Source organism: Schistocerca serialis, chromosome 11, assembly GCF_023864345.2.
Source record: "Schistocerca serialis cubense isolate TAMUIC-IGC-003099 chromosome 11, iqSchSeri2.2, whole genome shotgun sequence".
NCBI classification, from domain to species: domain Eukaryota; kingdom Metazoa; phylum Arthropoda; class Insecta; order Orthoptera; family Acrididae; genus Schistocerca; species Schistocerca serialis.
In genome coordinates this window covers 62,222,719-62,249,778 of record NC_064648.1, presented here as the reverse complement: position 1 = coordinate 62,249,778, position 27,060 = coordinate 62,222,719, and positions in this window count along the sequence as shown.

The window sequence follows — 27,060 nt, the reverse complement described above, 5'->3', positions numbered from 1 at the left end:
AAACAAAATCCAATAAATATTACAGCGCCCAAAAAATTTTCGCCAGAATTGTGATACATTCATGCATATACACATTTCATAACTCTTAAAGTACGATTCTTGGTTTCCAACATCCTTTTTCACAAACCAGAGTCCCTAACTTCTATTCATTATTCATATACATATAAACATGTAATCACATTCCTCATATACGGTAGCACCAGTTTATTGATCATAAACATACCTCAACAGCATAATACACATTGTCATCGTAATAATAACATCATAAAACCTCAGCCAAATCTCAAAAACGTCGCAGCTTTCTGCAATAATTTCAAAACCTTAAAAAAAAAAAACCTCTGCTCATTTCAATAGTGTACCCTACCTCAAACGTACTTTAAAAATACTGATCCCATACCAAATACATCATTCGAAGCTCTCATAGCGTTACAATGGTTCGGAAAAAAATATGCACAGTTCACAAAGTAGAGACAAAATACAATTTCAAAAGTGTGAAGTTATCCAACTGCGTAATTACGTAAACATCTGTCACTGATGTAGTAAAAAAAATGTTTGTCTCTCTCAGTTGAACGATCAGATAGCTGTGTAATTTACGTGTTAGAGAAATATGGTACCGATGTATAAAGTTGTATAAGCAAATACCATATTAGCTAGGGCTCCTTGTGCTTGCCAAACACATGGTACACAAAGTAAGCATGTACGCCCTGAGGATCAATGTAATTATACCCTCAGGTGTTACAGATTACAGCAATCGAATGAAATGTATCACGGAAAACTTTCTTTGTATCTTTGTGATTCAAAAATCCTTAAAAATAAATGTTTTAAGTAAAAAATTAATCACTCAAATACGTGTACTGCAGCGCTAAACTGTGCGTCTTCTGTCATTACTTAACGGTAAAAATGTGCCAAGTTATCGTCGCCCATAAGCGAAGTTCTGTAGAAGTCAATGTACTTACCTCATAATAAACAAAAGTGAAATGCTATGTGAATAGATATCTTAGTTATTACCTACAGTACCATGATCAAGAAAGTACTATACCGTAATGTATTGTTGTGCTACGAAAAAGGCTGTCTCATTATAGCTATACCACAAAAATTACTACTAAAACATGTTTTCCTTTCCAGAAGAATTAAAAAAAAACTGTGCAGATATAAAACAGATACACCGCAAAAGCAACAATTTAAATTGTGTCACACATTAGTAGTGTCGTGATACAATCGTTTAGCTGTCAAATAAACAAACCACTGTGTCATCTGGTATCTCTCAGAAAGTGCTTTATATCCAGAATGTATTTGCAAGTAAACCAAAATGTTGCATTAAAATCTCATTAGCAGTACCGGTATATGTTCTCAGTATGTGAGCCTTATAGTCGTTACGAAATCGTGCAACTAACATGCGAGACTGTACACACACAATAACACTGTGTCGTCTGTTCACTATAACAATGCACTCGTAAAGACTGTCTAAATATGTTCCCTAGGTTCTAGACTGGATAGTTAACTTCAAAGCATTGTTGCATGTTAACAGTTTCTAAGTGTGACAAAGCGTACTAGCAGCGTGAAGTGAAAAGTTTTATGGCAAAGAGTAAGTTAAAAAGCAGATTATCTTTCAATAAACGGTTTTACATGTGAAATATGGTTTTTACTCTTCCTAGTACGCAGAGTTTCAACTTCAACGCAATTATCATGTGGCAAACGTCGAATTATGTAAGGTCCATTGTAAACCAGAAAGAATTTGTGACTCAAGTGTTTCCTCTTATGTGACAATGAATGAGCTTTAACGAGAACTTTCTGTCCAATATATACTTTCTTTGCACTAGCTTTACCGTGTAGTTTTCTCCTTTTGTCTGAAGCAGAATTTATATTATTAATAGCCAAATCAATTATGTCTTTGTGTAGAAGTTTACATGTATTCGGAAAAAGTACAACCTCTCTGATTCTGTTCTGTGGTTCTTCATTCTTCTGTACAAGAATGGGTGGTAAAGCAGTGGAGTCATGAGGCATTTCATTCAGCACATTTTGAAATAAGTGTAAATATGTCTCCCAATACTGATGCTTTCTGTGACAATGAAGTCTGCAAAGCTTATTGATTTCTTTCATAATCCGTTCAGACGGATTACAATGTGGTGAGTACAATGAAATAAAAACAGGTTTGATTTTATGATTCCGAAGCACGCGTGACCAAACAGCAGATCTGAATAGCGGTCCATCATCTGAAATGACTTTAGTAACGTGGCCAACTTAACGTAAGAAATTTTTAACAAAGGCGTTGGATACAGACCGCTCAGTGGCTTTATGTAACGGAGTGAAAGAAACAAATTTTGAAGTAAGTTCAACAGCTACTAGAACGTACGAAAATCCAAGGGGGTCCCAAGAGATCAACAGCAGCAAATTCTTTTAATTTAGAGGGAATGATAGGAAACAACGGAGCACGATATGAGATAGTAGATGGTTTAGCCTTTTGAGAAAGTTTACAAAGAAACAAGACCCTTCGAATTCTCTTTTCCATATTGTTAAAATAACAAGTCGTCCGAAGAATATGATAACATTTTCGTGGAACAAAATGTGTGTAGCTGAAATGAATGTACCGAATGAGCTTACTAACAAAATCCTCAGGAATGCAAAGTATCCATAGCTTGTCATCACCAGTGCAGCGTTGGAAGAGTATGTTGTTTCTAACCAGATAATAATGCCGAATTTGTGTGTGTGTGTTTTCATGCCATTTACTTTTGATGTCTTTCCAAATCGGATCTTCATCTTGTTCACGAGCAATGTCCTTTAAAGATGTGGTGTCGAAGTTTTCAAAGGCGACTTTCTGAATGTAAAGAATACTGAAATTTTTTCGAGGTTGCCTTCTGTGTTACTTTTCTCAAGCCCAGCCGGTGCGCGTGACAGTGCGTCCGCAACAATGTTCTGTTTGCTGGGAATGTAGACTATTGTGAAATGGAATTCTTGCAGAAGTAATGCCCAACGTTTTAACCTGTCATGATTTAATTTTGAAGACATAAGAAATTGCAATGCACGATTATCACTGTAAACTTTACCAGAAAGAAAGAAACGGAATTTGTTAAATGCCCAAACGATAGCTAAAGCTTCTAATTCAATAACGGAATAATTTTTTTCATATTTTGTTAGCACTCGGCTAGCAAAAGCAATGGTTTTCGGAACAGTAGCGTCATTTTCTATGGCTTCTTGAAATAAATGGGCACCAAGACCGACTTTAGAATAATCCGTGCTAAGGCAGAGATCTTGTGACAGATCTGGATGAGCTATTGGCGCGTTAAGTAGCGATTCTTTCAAAGAATTGAATTCCAACTGTGCCTGTTCGTCCCAGTTCCAAATAGTATTTTTTCCCGTGAGAGAACAAAGTTTTGGTGTAACTAGAATTTGCATATTCAGAAAACGACGGTAAAAATGTAGGAGACCTAGAAAACTGAGGACTTGTTTTTTTGTGGATGGAACTGGAATGGCACTGATTGCTTCTAACTTTTCAGGATCCGGCTGAATGCCTTCAGAAGAAATAATATGTCCCAAAAACTTCACCTTTGTCCTACCGAATTCAGACTTTTCCAAGTTAACTGTAATTCCAGATTCTGCAAAAATATGTAACACGCTGTTGAGGATGCGATTATGTTGTTCCCATGAGGCTTCTGCTATCAGAATATCGTCCACATATAAGGTGATGTGACGTTTTAAGAACTCAGGTAACATGGAATTTAGCCCACAAATGAATGCTGCTGAAGAAATGTTCAAACCAAAAGGAAGTTTCCGAAATTGGTAACAAACGCCGAAACAAAGAAAAGCTGTGTATTTTCTACATTCTGGATCAAGTTCGATCTGATAAAAGCTGGATCTGAGATCAATGGAAGACAACACTTTTACACCTTTAAAATTTTGAAGAAGTTCTTCCAACGTTTGCGGCCTGGCTGTTTCAGGAATGATGACAGTATTGATTTTCTCGAGTCTAAGACAACCTGATCGATTCATTTTTCTTCTCAACAACATGTAATGGATTGTTGTATGAGCTTACTGCAGGCTCAATAATGCCCTCGTCAAGCATAGATTGTATTTCTGTTCTAGCACGGTCCCTATAATGTGCCGGAATTACGTATGGTCTAACACAAAATTTAGTATGCTCACGAACACGAAATTGGTATAGAAATCCCTTGATTGTTCCTGTTTTGTGAGTAAAAACCGTGGAATGTGCTTGTAAAATCTCAAAAAGGTCCTGCCTATCAGTGTCATTGCAATTCTCACTTGTTTGAGTTTTATTCTGAATTAACTCTTTAGTATCAAATATGCCGTCGATATCATCCCTGTCAGTACTTGCAGAGTGATGGTTAGTGTCTAGTTCCGTCGAAAACTCCGAACTGTTGTCTAACAGAAGGTAAAGCCGATTAATTTGCTCGTCATGGTTTGAGAGCCAATCTTCAAATTACAAAGCTATTGACTTACCTTCTTTCTCTAAACTTATTTCAGCATCGTGATATTTTTGCTTTGTATTCATTCAAAAAGTCTACTCCCAATATAATTTCCATCGACAGTAATGGAACAACAAGAAAGTTCATAGAGAAACTGTGGGTTTGACAAAAGAATTCTAAGTTGGTTTGTTGGCGTACATCTACACTTTTTCCAAAAATTGCAGCTTGTAATTTAATCTTACGTAAAGGAAGTGTGGGGCAATCGTTCGATTTGTTGCATTTGCTAAAGGTTGTTTCACTAATAGACTAAAATGGGACTGCCAGAGTCAAGTACCGTCGTAAATTTTACGTCATTTACTGTAATGTGAATTACATGATATGCAATGTTGTTATGTTTTACATCGTGTTCCTGGAGTAAGATGTTCCTAACGTCTTTCATTTTTATGTAATTACGAGCCATGGGAGCTGCATCGTCAGCTTCGTAAATACGTTTTGTGGCTGCCAGCGGTGTGAGTCATTGCCCATTGTGTCTTTGTTGGCGCGCGTCGTTATTGGGATTTGGAGACCTAACTTCTACAAATTCACCTTATCAAGAGGGCCCTGCCCTGTTTGAATCCCACAAGTTCTGATGGAATTCAGGTCTGTCGTTTTGTCGGTAGTTTAGATAGTTTCTTTTTCGTCGGTCATGTGGTGGAGAATTTCTCCTGGAATCGTAACTGCGCGGTGGACCATTGCGTCTGAAGTTATTCTGTCTCCCTTGATGATAATTATTTTGGTTTCCATATTGTCTGTTACACTGATTCTGTGATAGTCATTACTGCGGAGAGGTGATCTTTCCCTGTAATTATTACTACTCTGCCAACGGTTGTCATATGGGTGGTGTCTGTTTTGGTCACGATTTACGTTGCAAGAATAGTCTTGTCGTGTCCAGTTATTATTTCTGTCACTGTGACGGATGTGACCTGTAATTGTTGTGTTCTTGTTTTCGCGTCCCGCGATTGTCAGTGTCAATTTCCAATTCTTTCAAGAGTCCCTGAAAAGCTTCAATGTCGTCTTTGCAACGTCCTGCCAAAGTAATATGTCGTAAATGTTCCGGCAACTTGTTTAAGCAAATGCGGATGAGTTCTGAGGGGCTGTATGCATTTGACAGGTACTGATTCTTGTGCAACATGTCTTCAAAACATTTCACAAGACTGGAAAATTCAGATTGTTCGAAATGTTTCATCATTATGATGCTATGTTTTACTCGGTCTTGTGCAGCTTGAGACCAATATTCTGAGAGGAAGGCATGATAAAATTCTCCTTCACTGTGACAATCGTGAATGACCGATCGCATTCTTAGAATTGGTTCATTCTAAAATTCTAATCTGTGCTCTAATGACCAGTTGGGAGGGAAACAATGAGAGAATTGATGGAGCCATGCTTGTGGATGAATGTCGTTGCCAGAATTCTTAAATGTTTTGAATTTACGTGTAGTAATGAACAGCTTATAGTCAAAATCATCATGTCGGTGAGTCGCAAATCGTCATTGTTACTTCGTTTCGGTGGTTCCATCTGCAAATTCGGTGTAACTTGCCAATTTGTTTCATAATTTCCGAAGTGCCCTGTGTTATTATTTTGTGGCTGTCCCGTATTGGAACGCGAGTGTCCTCTAAAATATGTAATTCTTGTGTTACCTGTGTCAACTGATCTTGTACTTCCCAGATTTCTCCTTTGTACTGTGTATTAATTTGATTCTGATTTTGTTTGAATTTTCTAATTTGTTCATACTCTTCTGTGTCATTAAAGGCTACCGGTCTTGTGTCATTCAGAGTATCATCTACCTTCGTAGATAAATTAATTAGCTGATCCGAAAGTTCGACTACTTTATCTGATAATGAACTAATTTCCTCCATGTGTCTTTCTGAACCAATTTTCAGAGTACCTACTGTGTCCTTTAAGTTTTTCTGAGTTTTTGCAAGTTGCGTAACCGAATCGGTAGATGCAACTGAGTCAATTTTAGCCCGCAAGGTCTCGTGATTTTCATGAACAATAGTTTGCAGTTCTTTTATGGCTGCTTCGTGATTCTGTAATGCATTTTCATGCCGCGAAAAAATAGGTTGAAAATGCTCACTAATAAGTGCTTTTACGTCATTACAGACTTTTTGACATTTCGATTCGATGTTATGTAACTCAGTAGTTAAATCTTCATGTGTTTGTTGAAGTGTTTCTTTATTTTGTTTCTGATTTTGTTCCATTTGTTGCTGTGACTGTTTTTGATTTTGTTCCATTGCGTCTAACTTTCGAAGATTTTGTTCCATTGTGTGTAACTTTCGAAGATTTTGTCCCATTTGTTTCCGATTTTGTTCAAGCGTTGTGTTTAACTTTTGTAGCCTTTGTCCAATTTGTTGCATTAACTGTAATAACAAAGCACTGATGTCTTGGCAGTGCATTTGAACCGGCAATATTCCATTTTGAAAAGCAGAAAATGTGTCTTCACTTATTTGGGGAAAACGTGAGGACGCAAAACCTGAATCTACGGTATTTGCAATATTTTGTCCTGTCCGATCGATCGACAATGCTTTCCTGTTCACTTATTGTTTCACTGTCTACACCATTATTTATTACCTGGTCCATTTCCCTATGCACAGTTACCAAATTACTATTCTGAATATTTGTTAATAGTGTTCAAAAGTCATAATATATATATCAGTTCATGATATCCAGTATTACAAATTTACTCTTTCTGGTGGACACACGTCCAGATCGTCCGCTCTTAAAATTCTGCCATCTCTCTCCCCCCCACCCACCACTGCTGGCGGCTCACCTCCATCTGCGCAGCGCAATGCGCTGTTCTCAGCCAACTGTCCAACACTACAATAGCAAATTCCAACAATGCAAACCAGCCACAGTCTGCACACAGCACAGTCAGTGATTTTCATATAGAGCGCTACATGGCGTTACCAACATAAAAACCTAAACAGCCTACTTACAACATTCCTAGTAAGCAAACTGGCCATCTCTATCCAAGGTGCTAGCTACCCATTACGACAGCGCATCTCCCTGCCTCGCACCTCCCTCTCTCACCACCCACACTGCTTGACACAATCAGCTGACCTGCCACAAAATCAAAATAGTACTGACACTGTCTGCCTAGCTGGTAGCATATAGGAGCATGAGGGGGGAGGGGGGAGGGAGAGAGAGAGAGAGGGAGAGAGAAAGAGTGTGTGTGTGTGTGTGTGTGTGTGTGTGTGTGTTTGTTTTGTTAGTCTGGTTCATCGAAGGATAACTCTTAAAGCTAGCAAGTCTTTTTCTTTTGTTTGTGCCTATTGAAAACTCAATACTTTCAGGGAGTGGTCTTCTGTAATCCTATAGCGCTTATCTTCGTTAAAACATGCATATGAACTTCTTTGACCAGAATTTCACAAGAAATATTTTTTTTCGTAGTAGATGTCTTCGGAAGATGAACTGTTTTACATAAAAACAAAAATAAAGTTAAAAAAATTGACGTAAGGGACGGGGGATGCAGACGCTCACCCACTAAAGGAGGGAACCTTTCTGTTTTTCAGCACTACATCCGGAATGAATATTTTCCTAAAGTTTCAAAACCTTATAAATTATTTCTCTCATTATTCTTAATTTTCCTGGTGTATAAGAAAGGCAGCGAGCCACAGGTTGTCCATTGATTAACTAATATTCTCAACTGTTTTTAAAAAAAAGCAATGTTGTCTCAGAGAGATAACACAGATAAACAACTATCAAGTATATTCCTTGATTAACACACATTTAGAACCATGGGTATAGAATGTAATTAAAACATGGCTTAACACTTTATCCTATTTTAATTCCTATTAGCAGAAGAAAATCGCTCCATTGCTATCCACGCACCTCGCGCCCTTCCCCCAGAATTCAAGGTAAGGACATTATCATCTTTCTTTTCCCCCAGTATGCTCTGTCAGGGGGAGGAGTAAGCTGTCTGAGGGGATGCTAACTACACTTTACAGCCTTAGGTTTTAACAAATTTAATTTTATTGCATTTATATCCCTTTTCTTGCAAAAATCAGGTAATATGTTCAGTTCAATCTTACCATTTTAAGTTATTTCCTCAGATTACTGTTACAAATTTTGCACATACATAATACATATAGCTAAAGAAAGACAACAACATTGAATTTATACATGGTACATGTATAGCTAAAGAAAATATGACAAGAAACTGGCAAGTAAATAATGTTATGCCTTAGGGTTTATTCTCATGTTCCAGCCTTAGCTGTGACTAATCTTTTCCTTTCCAATATGGTAGCCAAAATGGTCTTCCATGGTGTCTCACAGACAACCCAGTCTTCAGTGTCCTTTATCTTCTTCGAATTTGTTAATTTTATGATTCACTTCTTCCTGCTGTGCCAGCCACTCTATGTTCAAAAATGTTTGAAATGGCTCTGAGCACTATGGGACTTAACATCTGAGGTCATCAGTCTCCTATATGTAGAACTACTTAAACCTAACTAACCTAAGGACAACACACACATCCATGCCCAAGGCAGGATTCAAACCTGCGATCGTAACAGCAGTGCAGTTCCAGATTTCTTCCCCTTCCTTTCTTTCCTTTCTTTCTAATTCACATATTTCCAATGATACAACATAGTGTTTCATTGAACTGTGTTTGTTAGAGATAATACATTTTTGAAATTAATTTTTTCATGAGTAAATAATTTCTCTTCTTTATTGAGTATATAAAACGTTTTGATTCTTTACTTATCATTCGCTGAAAATGGTTACTGTGATTAAAATAGTTTGTACAATGAAAAATATACTGAGATATTGTATAAATAGATTGAAAGCGATCAGGGAGTATAGATAATGATGGTCGAACAGTGTGTGTAGACAGTGTCTGTGTTAGATGGAAGTGGCGCGAACACATATGGTTTGATGACTGTGTTTATTGTCTTGCAAATTAGTGCAAACGGAGCTTGTTAATGGCGATATATGTTTCTGTTCTTTCCCTACCAGATTCTGAAAATGTTTGTTGTGGACAGAGACGTTGGACTGTGTGAAACAGCCAACAGAACTGGGTCGTGTAACTACGACAATACAGCTGTGTACGGACAACATTGTAGTTATGGGCTTTTTCAGGTGAACTGTGTTCCCTCTGACTGCATCGCGTGCATATTGCAAGTTTCAGAACTTCGATGTGTGTTCGCGTTGTGGCTGACAACATAGTAAGTAATTATTAACTAGGCCACAGGCGTGTTAAAAACCGTGTAACGTGAACGTGCTGATTCCCGCCAAACATGGTGATTTCGCGTAACTAATGAACTGTAGTTATGCTATCGGAAAAATATAAAACTGTGAAACGGACAGTGTTACTGCAAATCTCGTGTGTGATAGTCGAGAAATCATGCGCAAACGACAGTGTGAGTATTGGTAACAACAACAACGTGCAGTCTGCCAGTGGCCTATAATACGCCACTGACGTCAACTTCGCTGGATGGAGATCATTTGCCACATGAGACGATCTTCAGCAGTCTTCATTCAGTCAACGGAACTGACTGAACACGCCCCTCTACCGATGAGCTGCTGTAACATCATGTTCAACATCATAACATACTACTGTCATCTCAACACATCATCAATGAAAACATAAGATACAATCTTTGCACTCACCCTATTGAAAGACTAAAGAGAAATTCAACGGATGGACTTGTAAATTAACTTATTTCCAGCTAAAAAACCATAATTTTGTTTAACTTTGACAATGGTAATAAAACTACTTTCATTAACTATTAGCTTTCATTGTAGGTATTTTTGATCTGGCAGTATTTATAAGCAGTTTTCTTTCATTTAAACTATATTTCATTTTATGTCGATGCTGCTGCATTTGCATGTATTTTTGTGTGCTTCCTGGAGGAAAGTGTTACAAATGTGAGTATATTATTAATTCCGAAAGTAAATAGGAATAATTTATTGTGTGATACGTTCGCGCACATAAATCAAAGTTTCTGGGCACTGACCAATAGGATTAAAGTTACTTATTCGTGATTGGTGCAAGCTCTGTGGCAAGGATAATTTTGAATGTGACAGCTGTCAGACCTCACAGGCTATGTTTACATTGTACTCAGAGTCATGTTACCACACTATCATGAGTAGAAACATCGATTTTTGATGATCACAGGGGATAAGTGTAGACATGTAAAGCCTAAGCGTTTTTTGGATTATTAATAGAACTGTGTGGGATTTACACGTTTATAAGACTATTTAATTGAAGCATGTTTTGTTCCACACAGTTCAGAAGCAAAATAAGTTCTTTTAGGGCGATATAATTAGATACTTTCTCAATAGGGTTGTTTTCGCAAGACTTTGTATGAACACACGGTCGATAATCTCGCAAAGTACAACCCCTGAGAGTCGTTTCTTTCACATATGTTGACTGTGTAGTGACAGGACAGTGTTATGTGTACGCTGACTGTTCGCATCTGCAGAATTTGGATCGACGTTTCGAAATTTTGGCAAGAAGTGATATTTGTTTGGTGGTGTTGGTTGTACAGCAAATACAAAAAGATGACTATCAAAGAGGTTGAATGGGTAGCCAGTTTTAGGGTGCGAGATGATGAGCAAGGGGAAAATAAAGAACAGGAACATGCTTTGAAAAAGGTGTAACAAATATAGTAATTAAGATAGAACCAGGTGTTCAGAGAGAAGTGGGGGAGAAATTTCAAATGGAAAGTATGTTTGCTGCACTGTTATCGGAAATGAAAGGAGTGAAAGAAGGTTTATGAGAAGATGTGAAGGATATGGGAGAAGAAATGAGGAATTTTAGATATGAAAATTGAACAAAGGTTTAAGGATTTTAAAAGGGAACTAGATAAGAGGATAGAAAAGAATATTTCTGAAATAAAGTCAGATGTAGACAAAGATTTTGATAAATTTAAAGATGATGTCAAAGACACATTTGAAGAAATAGAATTCGAGCTGGTGGAAAAGCATATGATATTCAGGGAGGGGTAAATGGCGGGGTGGAATGCTTGGATAAAAATATAGCAGCACAATCTGATGTATGTTATAAGAGAAAGACAGAGGTGAAGGAGTATTGTGAGAGAATGTTGCACCAAGATAGCAAGAAAGCTCAACCTGAAGTGGAAGGAATCAAAGGGCCAATTCTGTGATTGAGAAGAGAGTACGGACTTTGGAAAGATAGGTAGAAGATAGGAATTGCACAGCTCCATCTGTGGAAGTACATGTGAGAGACGGTAGTAATTTTAATAATATTGTGTTTGATCCTAAAGGCAATGCCCATCCAGTGGCTTTTGTGAATAGTTTAAGAAGTTAGTTTACTGTAGAGGGGATTGAGAAAGATAAATTACGGAGCGCCAGTGATTGTTTGAAAGGTGAGAGTTCAGATTGGGGGTCAGATGCACCAGATAAATATGAAACTTTTGAGGATTTTATGTTCGCTTTCCTTGCAGACGACTGGTTTAAGGAGTAACAGAATGATGTCATGATGAAAGGAGATAGATGTTGAGGAAGTTTTAAGGGTAATAGTAGACATTATGAGGAAGAGGACATTTTAATACATGAAATGGTGCCCTACAACATGAGGACCCATGCTGGGGTGGGTGAAGTGTCTGGGCCTACCAATGTTGCCAGTTACCACAATGATGCTAGATGTTTTCTAATGAGCAGCAATAGTAATGCTAATCGTTGTGATAGGGATTGTGAAAGTCATACCTTGGTGATTAAATAGATAGGACCTGAAGTTAAGTGTAGGAATAATGTAGAATCAGGGGGTTCGTGTACAGAGGTGTTTTCCCATATGTATGATGGTGTTAAAGAAAGCAAAGGGAGCAAGTAGACAAGGACAATGAGAATAAAGTGATACAATTGGAAAGTAGTGGAAGTGAGGAGGAAGAAACAAGCTGTGAGATTAGTGATAGTGACAAGAAAGAAGATGAGGTACAGGAGAATTCTTTTGTGAAGTAATTTGCATAAGAGTCACGAGGGAGAGAAAAGGCCAATTTCTGAGATTGTTGATGGAGAGATTTCTACGAATTCCTTGAACCATGGTATAAATATGATGAGGCAGAGAAAGTTAATGTGTTTATTATTGGCAAAGGCAAGGGTGTGACAACCTGTAGCGAGGAGCAAGAGAGTTTATGTGCAATCAGAAGGGAGGCTATGAAGAAGAAAGCTCAGAGATAGGTTATAGAAAGTGGGAATATGACAATATTAAAAGGGATTTGTTACATGAGGGTGAAGGTGTGGGGGATATTAAACGACGACAACCTTTTGTGAAAATAAAAGCCTATGATAAGGAGCAAAAGGCTCTTTTGGTCACAGGGAGTGAAATAAGTGTTGTAGCTGAGGAATTCTATAAATAAAGGTAATGTAATTGACGTACCTGTGTTGGGGGTTGAAAATAATGGGTGCTATGGGCAAATTGAGCAAAGCTGTAAAGCCACAAATCATTTTAGAATTTGGTCTTGGTGGCATGAGATTAGTACATAATTTTTTTGTGGTTCCTAGGCTCAGTGTGGACATTGTCATGGGCATGGACTGGTTGATAGATTGTAAAGCAGAAGTAAATTGTGTGGACAGTTTTATCACTTTTCATAATGGAGGATCAGAACTAAGTGTGAATTTTGATGGAATGATAGTGGATAGCATAGGTTTAATTAGTCAGTTAAAAATAACAGTGATGACAGTAGGAGTCAGTATGGGAGATTTAGGAGTGAACTTGGATAGCAGAAAAGAAATAGAGATACTAGAAGAATTGAAAAACCAGATGGACATGGTTGAAGGGTTAAGTAAGCAGCAGAAAGAAGAGTTAAGGGAAGTCGTCTGGGTATATAGAGAGGACAGATCTGGTAAAGTTAACAACTTTGAATATAAACTAGTTGTGAAACCACATTAACCCTTTGCAAGAAAACCTTTTTCTATACCATTTGCTTTGAGGGAAGCTGTATATAAAGAAATTGAGAGGATGGTAGACTGTGGGGTTGTAGAAAGGAGTAAGAGTGAATGCAGTAGTCCCTCAGTAGTCGTGGGTAAGAAAGATGGTAGTGTAAGGGTAGTCATTGGTGCTAGGGGCTTTGAACACCGTAGTCAGTAGAGAGACTGATCGCTCAGAGAATATGGATGGGATATTTGCAAAAATATTATAAAATGAACTACATGACGAGCCTCGATCTCACAGTCAGGTACTGGCAAGTCCCACTTGCGGAGGAGTATAGGAAATATATGGCGTTTTTGGTAAATGGCAAATGTTACCAATATACTGTTGTACCATTCGGTTTGAATATTAGTGTGTCTGTGCTCATTTGTACACTGGACCAGGTCTTAGGACCAGAAATGACTTCTAAAATAACTGTATATGTAAACGACTTGTTAATTGCTACTGAATCGTGAGAGGAACATTTTAGTTTATTGAATGATGTATTTGAGGCTTTGAGAAAAGGGGGCATGACCCTTAGACTTAAGAATGCGAGTTTGTGAGAAGTTCCTACATAGAATCTTGTCTACTACAGGTATCAGAGTTGACCCTGAAAAGATCAAAGCTATTAAGGAATGTTCATCTCCGAAGAATCGAAAACAATTGAAATCCTTGCTCGGTTTATGTAACTTTTATAGAAATTTTATATCAGGACAAGTATTTAACCATCCATGTCTGAATAAACTATTAAGTCCAAAAGTGCCATTTGTTTGGACCAGCGAGTGCTAGCTTTTGACCAGCTCAAGTAAGCTTTAAAAGAGAATAGAATTTTGCATCATCCTTGCCTTAACAGACCTTCTGTTTGGGGACTAATTCTAGTGGGTATGGTATTGTTTCAGGATTTTGAAGAAAGTGGGAAGGAAGATCATAGAACAATTGCATTTGCTAGCTGATCATTAATTAAGTATGAAAAAAATTATAGTGTGGCAGAAAAAGAGGGGTTCAAGAAGTTCAGGGATTATCTATGGGGAAATAAAACCAGTATATATACTGATCATAGTGCTTTGATATTTTTCAAGACGTTTAGGTTGATGCATTCTAGGTTGACATGGTGGGTAGTGTTCATGCAACAGTTTGAATTTGAAATCAAGTATGTTAAGAGTATTCAAAATAAAGTTGCAGATTCTTTGTACAGGTTGCCTTTAAGGGAAAATGGGGACATAAGACAAGAGATAGATGAAGAAAATGTGAAATTATTTTATATTAAAGGGATTGAAGGGGAAAAAGAAAATAGAGAATATATAAATACATGGGGAGGTATCAAAACCATGATGAGATACAGAAAATGATCAAGAGGGAGATAGATATGCCAAATGGTAATGATAAATTGCTGAAATACAATAAGGTGCACATTGGTATCTTGTTTAGGTGAACTAATGAAAACTCAGGAGATTGGAAGGTGTGTTGGCCTACTGAGTGCATTGATTAAATAATTGACAATACTCATTTCAGTTTTGGGCATATGGGTGCAAGGAAGTGTATACAGAAAATAAGGGAGTGTGTAACTTTTGAAAATATGGTAAATGAGTAAATAACCCGATTAAGACATGTGGTAAGTGTCAGAGAGCCAAGGTTGCAAATCAGATGTGCCAGCTTCCTATGCAAAATGTAAAACCTAATGATTTGATAGAGTTATTAGTTGTGAATTTCTATGGACCTCCACCTAAGATGAGAGAAGGGTTTCCTATATTTTTGAAGTATTGGGACTATTTTCTAAATTCATTACATTATACTCTTTGCGTAAAGAAACTGGTAAGGTGATTCTGACTAGACTTGAAAATGACTGTTTTATAATATTTGGTAAACCAAAGGCAATACCTTCCAACAACAGATCCCAGTTTACTGGTAATCACTGTAAGGAAGGTCTTACTGACCAGGGAATCAGAGTGATATATACGTCGACTTACCACCCGACAGTGAATCCAGCAGAGCATTACATGAGGGAAATTCGAAGGTTATGCCACACGTTTTGTAGTAGTAATCATTCATGGCGAGATATTGTGGAAAAAATTGAGGATGTAATGAACACTGTACTCATGGTGTAACTGGGTTTAGCCATTGTGAAATTATGAAGAGGGACAGATCCTTGAGTTTTATAGAGGAGAAGCTGTCGTTTCCCCATAGGGACAAGTTGAGTTGGGATGAAAAGAAGAAAAGACTGAGAGAATTAGTAGAAAAGGGATTAGAGGAGAGGAGGAGATCGCATGATGAAAAGATAAGGAAGGTTGAGGTCAAGGTTGGAGACTTATGAGAAATATAAGGAGATTCACAATGAGATATCAAAGTTTTTTGATGTGTATAAAGGTCTATTTGAGGTAGTGGGTATACCTCATGCATATTATCTGGTGTGTCCAAAGTCAAGGAAGAAGTTTGGTCTGAAGAATATAGTAGATATGAAACCATATAGCCCCAAATTTTAAGACCTCAGGGGATTCACTACACTTCTATGAATATGTGCTGTAGTGAGCACTGGGCCCCGAGCTGTAGTAGTGCTATTTCTTCTTTAGTTTTTGCACTACTGCCTACTCTTTTACTATTCTTTATATCTAGCAAGACAACTCTTCAACTGTAAACCTATCCAGGTTAGAAATGAGTAAAGATAACATGATATGAAACATTTTACCTGAAAGTGATTCCATGATGATGAATTAGTGGTAGAAGAGTGCTTAGGAATCAACAAGCAGAGGAAAATTGTTTGCAAACATCATGTTGGGAAATGGTAGTGGGGTGATGTAGGAATAATTCTGGTACAAAGTGTTTGATTTAGATAAGAATAACAAGGAATTTAGGTATTTGTTTCTGTGTAAGAGGATTGATGATTGAAGATATGAAGGACTCAGTGATGCATAATAAGTGTGGTGTGGAGAGTAACCAAGAAGTATGGTTGTTTTGGTGATGTGGGTGAATAAAAGTATAAGGTGTGAGGGCTGAAAGAAGTCAGAAATTTTGATTAACAGTGGTAAGGAAATACATATATTACATTATTTGTGAAATAAAGACGGAATGAATGGGAATAATAAATAGGGAACAAGGAATAAGTGAAGTAAGATGAGAAGCAATTATGTGAAAAGCAGTAGGAGTATTAGATTAAGAGTAATTGAGGAGAAGCAATAAGATAAAAGGATAAATGAAGAGTGTTAAGGATGAAGTTGTTAGGGACCATACCATAATGTAGTCCGGAATGAGTGAAATTCAATAAAGTGGGAGTAGAATGGAAGTATGTCTAGTGGCATCAGCAAATAGTGCGGTAAGTACCATAAGAAAGTGAAAGAAGTTTAGATAATATCAAGCCGGAAAAGTATACAGAGTAATAGCAAATTTTAACAGGATAACATCTGGAGAGACCAATAAGACAGTATTTTATGAGTTTTGTGAGATTACATGTATTTACTAGCTGTTTCCAGAAGATGTGATTTGAGGTAGTTAATGAATGTAAGATCTAGGATCTGGAAGATGAATCTATGGATGATTTAACAAAGAAATTTAATTAGCTGAAGAAAATATTTAAAGGATTATTTTCTTTATACTAAGGATTGTATAGTACAGTGATTTTAAATTTTGCTTTTACAATGTAAGAGTGAGTTGACTAATATGTGAGATGTGTGGTAATATGACTGGACAACTAATTACTCAAACCGATTTAAGTTGCTATGGTTCATTAACGAATAACTTCCAAAAGGTATCACATACAATGTGAATAATACATGCAACAGCAATAGAAAGAATAATCCTTCAATTAGAAATGTGAATATGTAGAATATTATTATTATCAATGGAAATCAAGAGCATAGATCTACAGAAATATGAAGAACTGAAAATATTGAAATGTGAAAAATGTATAAGTTACAATGACACTCAGATGTGAGTGAAAAAGAAAGGGGAATGACTTTTACTAGCTTAAAAACTAAAACAGGAAATTAGTCTTCAACAACATCATGTAAAGCTACTGTAAAATTTTAAACTTTAAATTACAGTTCATTCATTGCTTTGTGTTAATTATATAGGGCGGTCCATTGATAGTGACCAGGCCAAATATCTCACGAAATAAGCGTCAAACGAAAAAACTACAACGAACGAAACTTGTCTAGCTTGAAGGGGGAAACCAGATGACGCTATGGTTGGCCCGCTAGATGGCGCTGCCATAGGTCAAACGGATGCTAATGCGTTTTTTTAAATAGGAACCCCCATTTTTATTATATATTCATGTAGTATGTAAAGAAATATGAATGTTTTAGTTGGACCACTTTTTTCGCTTTGTGATAGATGACACTGTAATAGTCACAGACGTGTAAGTACGTGGTATCATGTAACATTCCGCCAGTACGGATGGTATTTGCTTCGTGATACATTACTCGTGTTAAAATGGACCATTTACAAATTGCGGAAAAGGTCGATATCGTGTGGATGTATGGCTATTGTGATCAAAATGCCCAAGGGGCGTGTGCTATGTATGCTGTTCGGTATCCTTGACGAGATCATCCAAGTGTCCTGACCGTTCGACGAATAGTTACGTTATTTAAGGAAACAGGAAGTGTTCAGCCACATGTGAAACGTCAACCACGACCCGCAACAAATGATGATGCCCTAGTAGGTGTTTTACCTGCTGTTGCGGCTAATCCACACATCAGTAGCAGACAATCTCAAAAACGTCGGTTTTGAGAACGTTACATCAACATCGATTGCACCCATACCATATTTCTATGCACCAGGAATTGTATGGCGGCTACTTTGAACGTCGTGTACTGTTCTGCCACTGGGCACAAGAGAAGTTACCGGACGATGAAAGATTTCTTTGCACGCGTTCTATTTGGAGACGAAGTGTCATTCACCAAGAGTGGTAACGTAAACCGGCATAATATGCACTATTGGGCAACGGAAAATCCACGATGGCTGCAACAAGTAAGACATAAGCGACCTTGGTGGGCAAGTGGTGTTGTTCAATCATGTGAAGCATGCAAAATAGTTATTAAAACGACAGACATAGTGCTAGTTTGTGGATTGTGGTGTAATAAATCCTTTCACAACGAGTGTGTAGGCGTTAGTAACAGTGAAGCTCGTACAGTAGCGTGTTCTAAAGATCAAATTAAGTTTAACTGTGTGTCCTGCGAAAAGAGGTTAAGTAGCGAAAATTTACATGAACCTGAAGTGCAGAAACACACAAGTGATATTGAAGTGAACGGTGACGTAAAATTATTAGAATACTTGCAAAATATACTCAAATTACAAATAAAATATCGGAAGATAACCTATCAATGAACAAAAAGCTGGAGGCAATTATCTGTGCTGATTCTAAGATTGAAGAATTGCAGTCTCCAAAATATAACGTAAACATATGTGAAAAACCACTTGTAAACGGTGCAGACTCCTTGGAAAGTGGTTATAGCAAAGTAAACGAATTTGTGCAGGAAAACATTGGTACTCCAAACGGCAAAGAAACGGATTTGGTGGCAGATAAACATAAACACCATATTGTGGTGATCGAGAAAACGGCGCTGATGGATGCTGTAATAATGTAAGTAGTGACAGAAAATGTTCAAATCCCTTTCTACAACAAGGAAAACAGATCATTCCAGACGAAAAAACTCCAACTGTAAATTGTAATCAAACTGATACCATGGAATCAAACGAGTGTTTTGATGTAAACAATGTATCGGTCAACAAAACAGGATCTGGAGTTAATAAAGACGAAAATAGTCACTCCAACTCGGCAGATTCCTCAGAAAATAAACTCTCACCCAATACAGAGTGGCGTGTAGTAAGTTCTAGGAAAATAAGTGTTCGTCATAGTGACAAGAAAACCCCAACAACTTGCGCAGAACAACAAATAAATAACACAGCGCTAAATACAGCTATACCATGCAAACTGCCACAGACAGTGACTATCAGATCAACTCCTCCAACCAATGCCATCTCAGTAGTTGGAAATTCAAGTATTAGTGACAGGAAAAATAAAATAATAGGCACTAGTGATGACCAAGGAATGCTGTATGGGGAAAAGAGAGCATTTAGGAAAGGTGAAAAGTGGAACGACAGCAGAAAACGTAATTAACTTTTTGAAGAAAATCCTATCAGGTCATAGCAACTTTCATGTAGAAAAACTGGAATCTAAGGGAGTAAATAGTAGTTTTAAGATTGGTGTAGACTTTCATCTAAAAGACAAGCTAATGGACACTGCTGTATGGCCCAAAAATGTTTTAATTAAGCATTTTTTGTTCCGGAGACCAACCATTATGCCAGTAAAATAGATTATAAAGTTAAAAACAAGGATCAAGGATCACTGTACAAGAATGTTGCTAGTACTGAAAACAATATGCCTATAATCATTGCAAGTGTAAATGTGCAGTTCATGAGAACCAAAATGGATCTCCTATCATTTTTATAGAAGAAATTAAACCAGATGTTTTATGTATTTGTGAACACTGGCTAACTGAAGCAGAAGGTGATTTCTACAAAACTGTTGAATACTTAGACATGGCCAGTGCTTGATTTCGAGGAACTGCAACCCACGGTGGGGTCTCTGTGTATGCCAACAGAGATCATAGCATCAAGGAAATTGATTAAACAGTTTTTGTATGGATTTTGATCTTTAATTAGCTGCAATGTTATTAACAAATATTGATTTAGTTGTTGTTGCTGTGTACCATTCACCAGATGGTAACTTTGAGAACTTTATTAGACAGATGGAGAACTGTTTTTGTTACCTAACATGCCTAAAGTTAAAAATCGCACAGTGTGGAGATTTTAACATACACATAGGTGATGAAGATGCCAGAGAGAGGGTCTTTATGAGACTCTATACCAGTTGTGGGTTGTTTATTGCAAATAAGCTCCCAACAAGGGGTTTTGCATTCCTGGACGCCATAATCACCAACCTCAACATCTGGGATTATAAACTCTGAGTAGTTGAACCTATGATAGCAGATCACTGTGCGCTAGTAATGGAAACCAGTATGAGGAGCAAACTGCAGATAAGCACATGGCTTTCAAACTACATATTCAAAAGAAGATTTGTTAAAGAAGAGAGACTAAATGATCTCAAAGCAGCTCTGTCTTGTGTAAATTGGCAGCAGGAAATTGCAGAGTTAGTATGCAGTATTCTTTCTTATGTCTGTTCCAAACCTTAAAAGCAATATTTGATGACATGTTTCTGGTAAGACCAGTGAAGAATCCTTTGGACAAATCACAAGGCAGGCAGAAAGTTATCAATATGAAACAATGGTACACATGTGAACTCAATAAATTGAAGTTTATTGTAACAATGTGCAAGGACCGAATGAAATCAGCTTTAGACATTCCAGCTAAGGAATTACATCACCACAACTACCTAAAAGCCAAAAAAGCTTATAGGAAGGCAGTAGAGGAAGCAAAAAAAGAAATATAATGCTACATACATTAAAGAGGCCCAAAATCCTTGTAAAGCCGCCTGGAATTTTGTAAATGAGAACAGAAAGAAGACTACCTCCCACTTAAATTCATGCAGCCCTGATAACTTCAATGAATATTTTGTCAGAATAGTGGAAAAGAGAGTGAGTGAAATTCCACACTCTGACCTAGATCCGACTGCAAACATAAGAAATGCAGACAGTTGCAGTATTCAAAACTGTAAGGAAGTACACCCTGGAGACATGATAAAAATTGTGAACTCCTGCAAACACTCAGAAAGTGTAGACATCTATGGCATGTCCTGCACACTGATAAAGAAAATTATTGCAGAATTAGCTCAGCCAGTAGCCATATCAATAAACAAATGTCCATCTTCTGGTGTCTTCCAAGACTTCCTTAAACTTGCGCGCACAGTACCAATATATAAGAAGGGGGGTTCATGCGAGGCGTCCAGCTTCAGACCAATCTCAGTGGTACCAATACCAGCCAAAGTTACTGAGTCTGTGATGCACTGCCAGGTGCTGAATTACTTTGAGGAAAACAACTTATTCCAAAACACACAGCACGGATTCCGCAAAGGGAGATCAACAGTGACAGCCACACTGGACTTATTAAAAATGATTTGACAGAGCTTTGAAGAGAGAGAGGGTGTGGCACTGACACTCTGTGACATCAGCAAAGCCTTTGACTGCATCTCACACACAACACTAATAGCCAAGTTAAGATGCTGTTGTTCTATCAACACTCCTATCTTATTTGGAAAACCGATAGCAGGTAGTATCAGTGCATGGAGCAACTTCTCTTGAACAAAAACTGGAACATGGAGTACCCCAAGGATCAGTCTTACGACCTCTCCTATTCCTCATATATGTCAATGATATGAGCTGTAATAGTCAAATGTTGCAGTTTGCAGATGACACTGCCCTTATTGCCAAAGGATATACAGCCGCAGAAGCTCTTGGTGCATCAAATTTGATGTTTGAAGAAATAAAAGAATGGTTCATCATAAACAAAATGAAGATCAATGAAGGAAAAAGCCAACATTTGATATGCAGTCTATCCAACATTGAAGACGAAGAAAACATGGAGACTGTCAGACTACTGGGCTTCAAGATTGACAGCAAACTCTCCATGAATGATTACACTGCGTATGTATTCACCAAACTTCCTCATGTGATATACCTCCTGAGGAAGCTGAAGACAGTAATAACTGACCAGTTTCACACAATAGTCTACCGTGCACTCTTCCACAGCCACATTAGCTATGGACTGTTGCCATGGGGACTCTCCTCAGGTTGCAAAGATGTGTTACTATTACAAAAAAAAAAAAAAAAAAAAAGCCATGAGGATCACATTCTCTAGCAAAAGACTGGACCACTGTAAGCCTATTTTCACCAGGATGGGCATAATGACTGTTTTTAACCAGTATGTGTTTTTCTGCCTCATTTATATAAAAGAAAATCAAAGGAATTTTAGTATAAGACAAGAAATTCATAATCATGACACTCGCTGTAAGAGGAACATTGAAGTGCCAAGATGTCGCCTATCAAGTACACAAGACAGCTCTCCAACAGTCGCCCTAAAAATGTACAGCCAACTGCCTCCAGAAGTGAAATCCCCGCCATCTGAATTATTTCGGAAAAAAATTGTTCAGGACTTGAAACAATATCCACTATATTCTTTGGAAGAGTTTTTCAACAGTGGTTCTAGTGAATGGACAAAATAATACATATTGTTATGTTTTACATATAATTTTGCCTAAATTTAATCTTCTTTTTATGTTCTCAGTTAACTGCACATTTAATTTTGTGTTTTACTTAAAGTACATATATTGCCAAAACGAAAATTTGTGTGTGTGATCTACATGGTTTTGTAAACATTTTGCTTTGTAGTATTTTCATTTGCTGCTATGAAGTCTTACTTTCCTGTTTACTTATATTTCATTTTCCTATGTTCTATGTGTTTTGTGCACTGCATAAATATTTTCTTTTATTTTTTAATATAAATTTTGTATATGGTGTTGTATAAATATTAGTTAATAAACATTGTATTTGTAACACAGTCTGTCCATCCATGGCTGGTAAACGACGAAGATATAGTTATAAAGTAATGTATGGTGCGGCATTTTGGGAGGAAGGATAATTGACCCCCATTTTATCGATGGCAATCTAAACAGTGCAATGTATGCTGATTTCCTACATAATGTTCTATCAATGTTACTACAACATGATGGATGTCCGGCATATAGCTCATGTGCGGTTGAAGCGGTATTGAATAGCTTATTTCAAGACAGGTGGATTGGTTGTCGAAGCACCATACCGTGGCTCGCATGTTCACCAGAACTGACGTCCCCGGATTTCTTTCTGTGGGGAAGCTGAAGGATATTTGCTATTGTGATCCACCGACAATGCCTGACAACATGCGTCAGCGCATTGTCAATGCCTGTGTGAACATTACATAAGGTGAACTACTTGCTGTTGAGAGGAATGTCATAAAACGTATTGTCAAATGCATTGAGGTTGACAGCCATCATTTTGAGCATTTATTGCATTAATGTGCTATTTACAGGTAATCATACTGTAACAGCAGGCGTTCTCAGAAATTATAAGTTCACACAGGTACCTGTATCACATTGGAACAGCCGAAATAAAATGTTCAAATGTACATACGTTCTGCATTTTAATTTAAAAAACCTACCTGTTACCAACAGTTCGTCTAAAATTATGAGTCATATGTTTGTGCGTATTACAGCACCATCTATCACAAAGCAAAAAATTGGCCCAACTAAAACATTCATATTTCTTTACGTACTACACGAATTTGTAATAAAAATGGGGGCCTCTATTTTTAAAAAAAACGCAGTTGATATCCGTTTAATCTATGGCAGCGGCATCTAGAGGGCCAACCATAGTGGCATCTGGTTTCCCGCTTCAAGCAAGACAAGTTTTGTTCTTTTTAGCTTTTTCGTTTGACGCTTATTTCATGAGATATTTGGCCCGGTGACGATCAATGGAGCACCCTGTATACTCTAACATGTAGCCAGTTATTTGGAGGGTTGGTTTGCTTAATGCTAACTTTAGCAAGATATTATGTTCAATTTTGCTTAGAAAACTTACCCATTACATTTTTTTTGGTATATCGGTTCTCTCATATCTCACGATAAAATGGGGGGACATACGTGAAGGAATTGCTATTTGTGGGAGATATTTCTTTTCTTTCTTTTTATTCTTTCTAATTCATATGTATATGTACGAGCATATTTCCAATGACACAGCATAGTGTTTAATTGTCCTGTGGTTGAAACTTCCTGGCAGATTAAAACTGTGTGCCGGATTGAGACTCTAAATCGGGACCTTTGCATTTCGTGGGCAGGTGCTCTACCATCTGAGCCACCCAAGGACGAGTCACGCCCCGTCCTCACATCTTTACTTTTGCCAGTACCTCGTCTCCTACTTTCCAAGCTTTACAAAGGTCGAGTCTCGGTCTGGCACGCAGTTTAAATCTGCGACGAAGTTTCGTATCAGCGCATACTCCACTGCAGAGTGAAAATTTCATTCTGTCCTGTCTTTGTTAGAGATAATATGTTTTGAAATTAATTTTTTTCACCAGAAAAATATATTTCAAGTGTTTATTGAGCAGATGAAATGTTTTGATTCTTTGGTTATCATTCGCTGAAAATAGATATTGTGATTAAAATAGTTTGTACAATGAAAAATATACTGAGATCCTGCATAAATAGAGAGCGATATCAGAGTATCGATAATGACGGTCGAACAATGTGTGTAGATAGAGTCTGTATTAGATGAAGGTAGTGCGAACACATAGGGTTTGATGCCTGTGTTTCTTTTCTTGCAAATTGGTGCAAACGGAACTCTATAATGGCGATATACGTTTCTGTTCTTTACACACCGGATTCTGAAGATTGTCTAGTGGACAGAGAAGTTGGACTGTGTAAATCGACAAGTGAACTGCGTCATGTAAATACATTTTAGTTATGGGTTTTTTGAGGTGAACCGTGTTCACTTTGACTGTATCGCGTGCATTTTGCTAGTTTCAGAACTTCGATGTGTGTTCGCGTTGTGGCTGACAACAGATTAAGTAATTAATAACTAGGCCACAGGCGTGTTAAAAACCGTGTAACATGAACGTGCTGATTCCCGCCGAGCATGGTGATTTCACGTAACTAATGAACTGTAGTTATGCTATCGGAAAAATATAAAACTGTCAAACGGACAGTGTTACTGCAAATCTCGTGTGTGATAGTCGAGAAATCATGCGCAAACGACAGTGTGAGTATTGGTAACAACAACAACGTGCAGTCTGCCAGTGGCCTATAATACGCCACTGACGTCAACTTCGCTGGATGGAGATCATTTGCCACATCATAAGATCATCAGCAGTCATCATTCAATCAACGGAGCTGATTGAACACGCCACCTCTACCGATGAGCTGCTGTAACATCATGTTCAACATCATAACATACTACTGTCATCTCAACACATCAGGAATGAGATCATAAGTCGCAATCTTTGCGCTCTCCCTATTGAAAGACTACAAAAAAATTCAATGGATGGACTTGTAAATTAACTTATTTCCATTTAAAAAACGATAATTTTGTTTAACTTTGACAATGGTAATAAAACTACTTTCATTAACTATTAGCTTTCATTGTAGGTATTGTTGACCTGGCAGTACTTATAAGCAGTTTTCTTTCATTTAAACTATATTTCATGTTAAGTTAACGCTGCTGCATTTTCATGTATTTTTGTGTGCTTTCTGGAGGAAAGTGTTACAAATGTGAGTGTAGTATTAATTCCAAAACTGAATAGGAATAGTTTATTGTGAGGTACATCCACGCACATAAATCGAAGTGTCCATCATTAGTTTCTATTCGGTATTGGTGCAAGCTTTGCGGCAAAGGTAAATTTGAATGTGACAGCTGTCAGACCTCACAGGCTATGTTAACATTGTACTCGGAGTCATGTTACCACACTATCATGAGTAGAAACATCGATTTTTGATGATCAAATGGGATAAGTGTAGAGACATAAACATTTTCTTCACTAACTTAATCCTCTCAGGTAACTTCCATTGTTTGTATTATGCAGCCACCCAACATCACCGTTTTGCCTTTCACCTCAGGATGGTCATTGTGGATATCCACATAGAGTGTCTGTGTCACTCATTTTTTTGAGAGTGATTTGTAATTTGGAAGGCTGTTGCGACATTTATATCTGCACTGATCAGCATTTAACACGACTCTTCTTGTGGTCGCCGGTGGTGGACTGCATAGTAGGTCGTAGGCCTCCTTCAGTTGGGGGCAGACTGCTTCCTACTCAGCAGATCGTATGCTCCTCACAACGAAATTATATACGATTCCTAATGAAGTACATCAATGAGTGTGACAATTCTCATTGCAAATAGGTCGAATCCATGTTCACATACAGCTACTTCATTATCGAACTAGAAATATATAATTTTAATAGGCATCTTATTTTAACTATTATTCGAGAGAACTTCATAAAATCAACAAATACTGTTCCCGCATCAAAACATAGGAAATAACATCGCACACAGAAGTTACCACATCCACTTCAACTACTGTATATTGTCTCAACACTGTTAGATTATGCCCAAATACTGATGTTGCATGTTTGGGGAATGTGTATACAGCAGAATATATCGATGAGTGCTACAAGAATTACTACAGATATTTGGCTTATTTGAGATACATGGGCAGGAAGAGTATGTTACAGCGGTGCTCAAAGAATGGCTGTATTCCAGTCATGGAATGGTAAGTAATGTTGTAAAATAAATATCTTATGATGTGTGCATTTCAGATAGTTTTGTTTTTCCTACCAACAGGTGAAGAACAGTTCTTGGTTCATTTACTGAGTTTCATCCTTTGTGGCTATTCTTCTGATGCAGTTTTAAACTCTTATTTTAATGTGTACATAAAGATTTTTCTTTGTATTGCAAACACACAAATCTGCTAGGAGTGCTAATATTACACAGAAAATCTAAATATATTGAGCCCATAATGATTAAAAATTATTATGTTTTTAATGTTTTTTGTGTAAATACGCTGACATCTGCGAGTTATGTAATACATCAAGGAACACGTACAAGACAATTGCACCCTGTTTCCTTTGGTCAGAACACAATAAAAATGAAACCAATATTTTCTTGGCCAATGGTCTTGCCGCTGTGGTAACACCAGTTCCCATCAGAACACCAAAGTTAAGAATTGTTGGGCTTGGCTAGCACTTGCATGGATCACCATCTGGGTC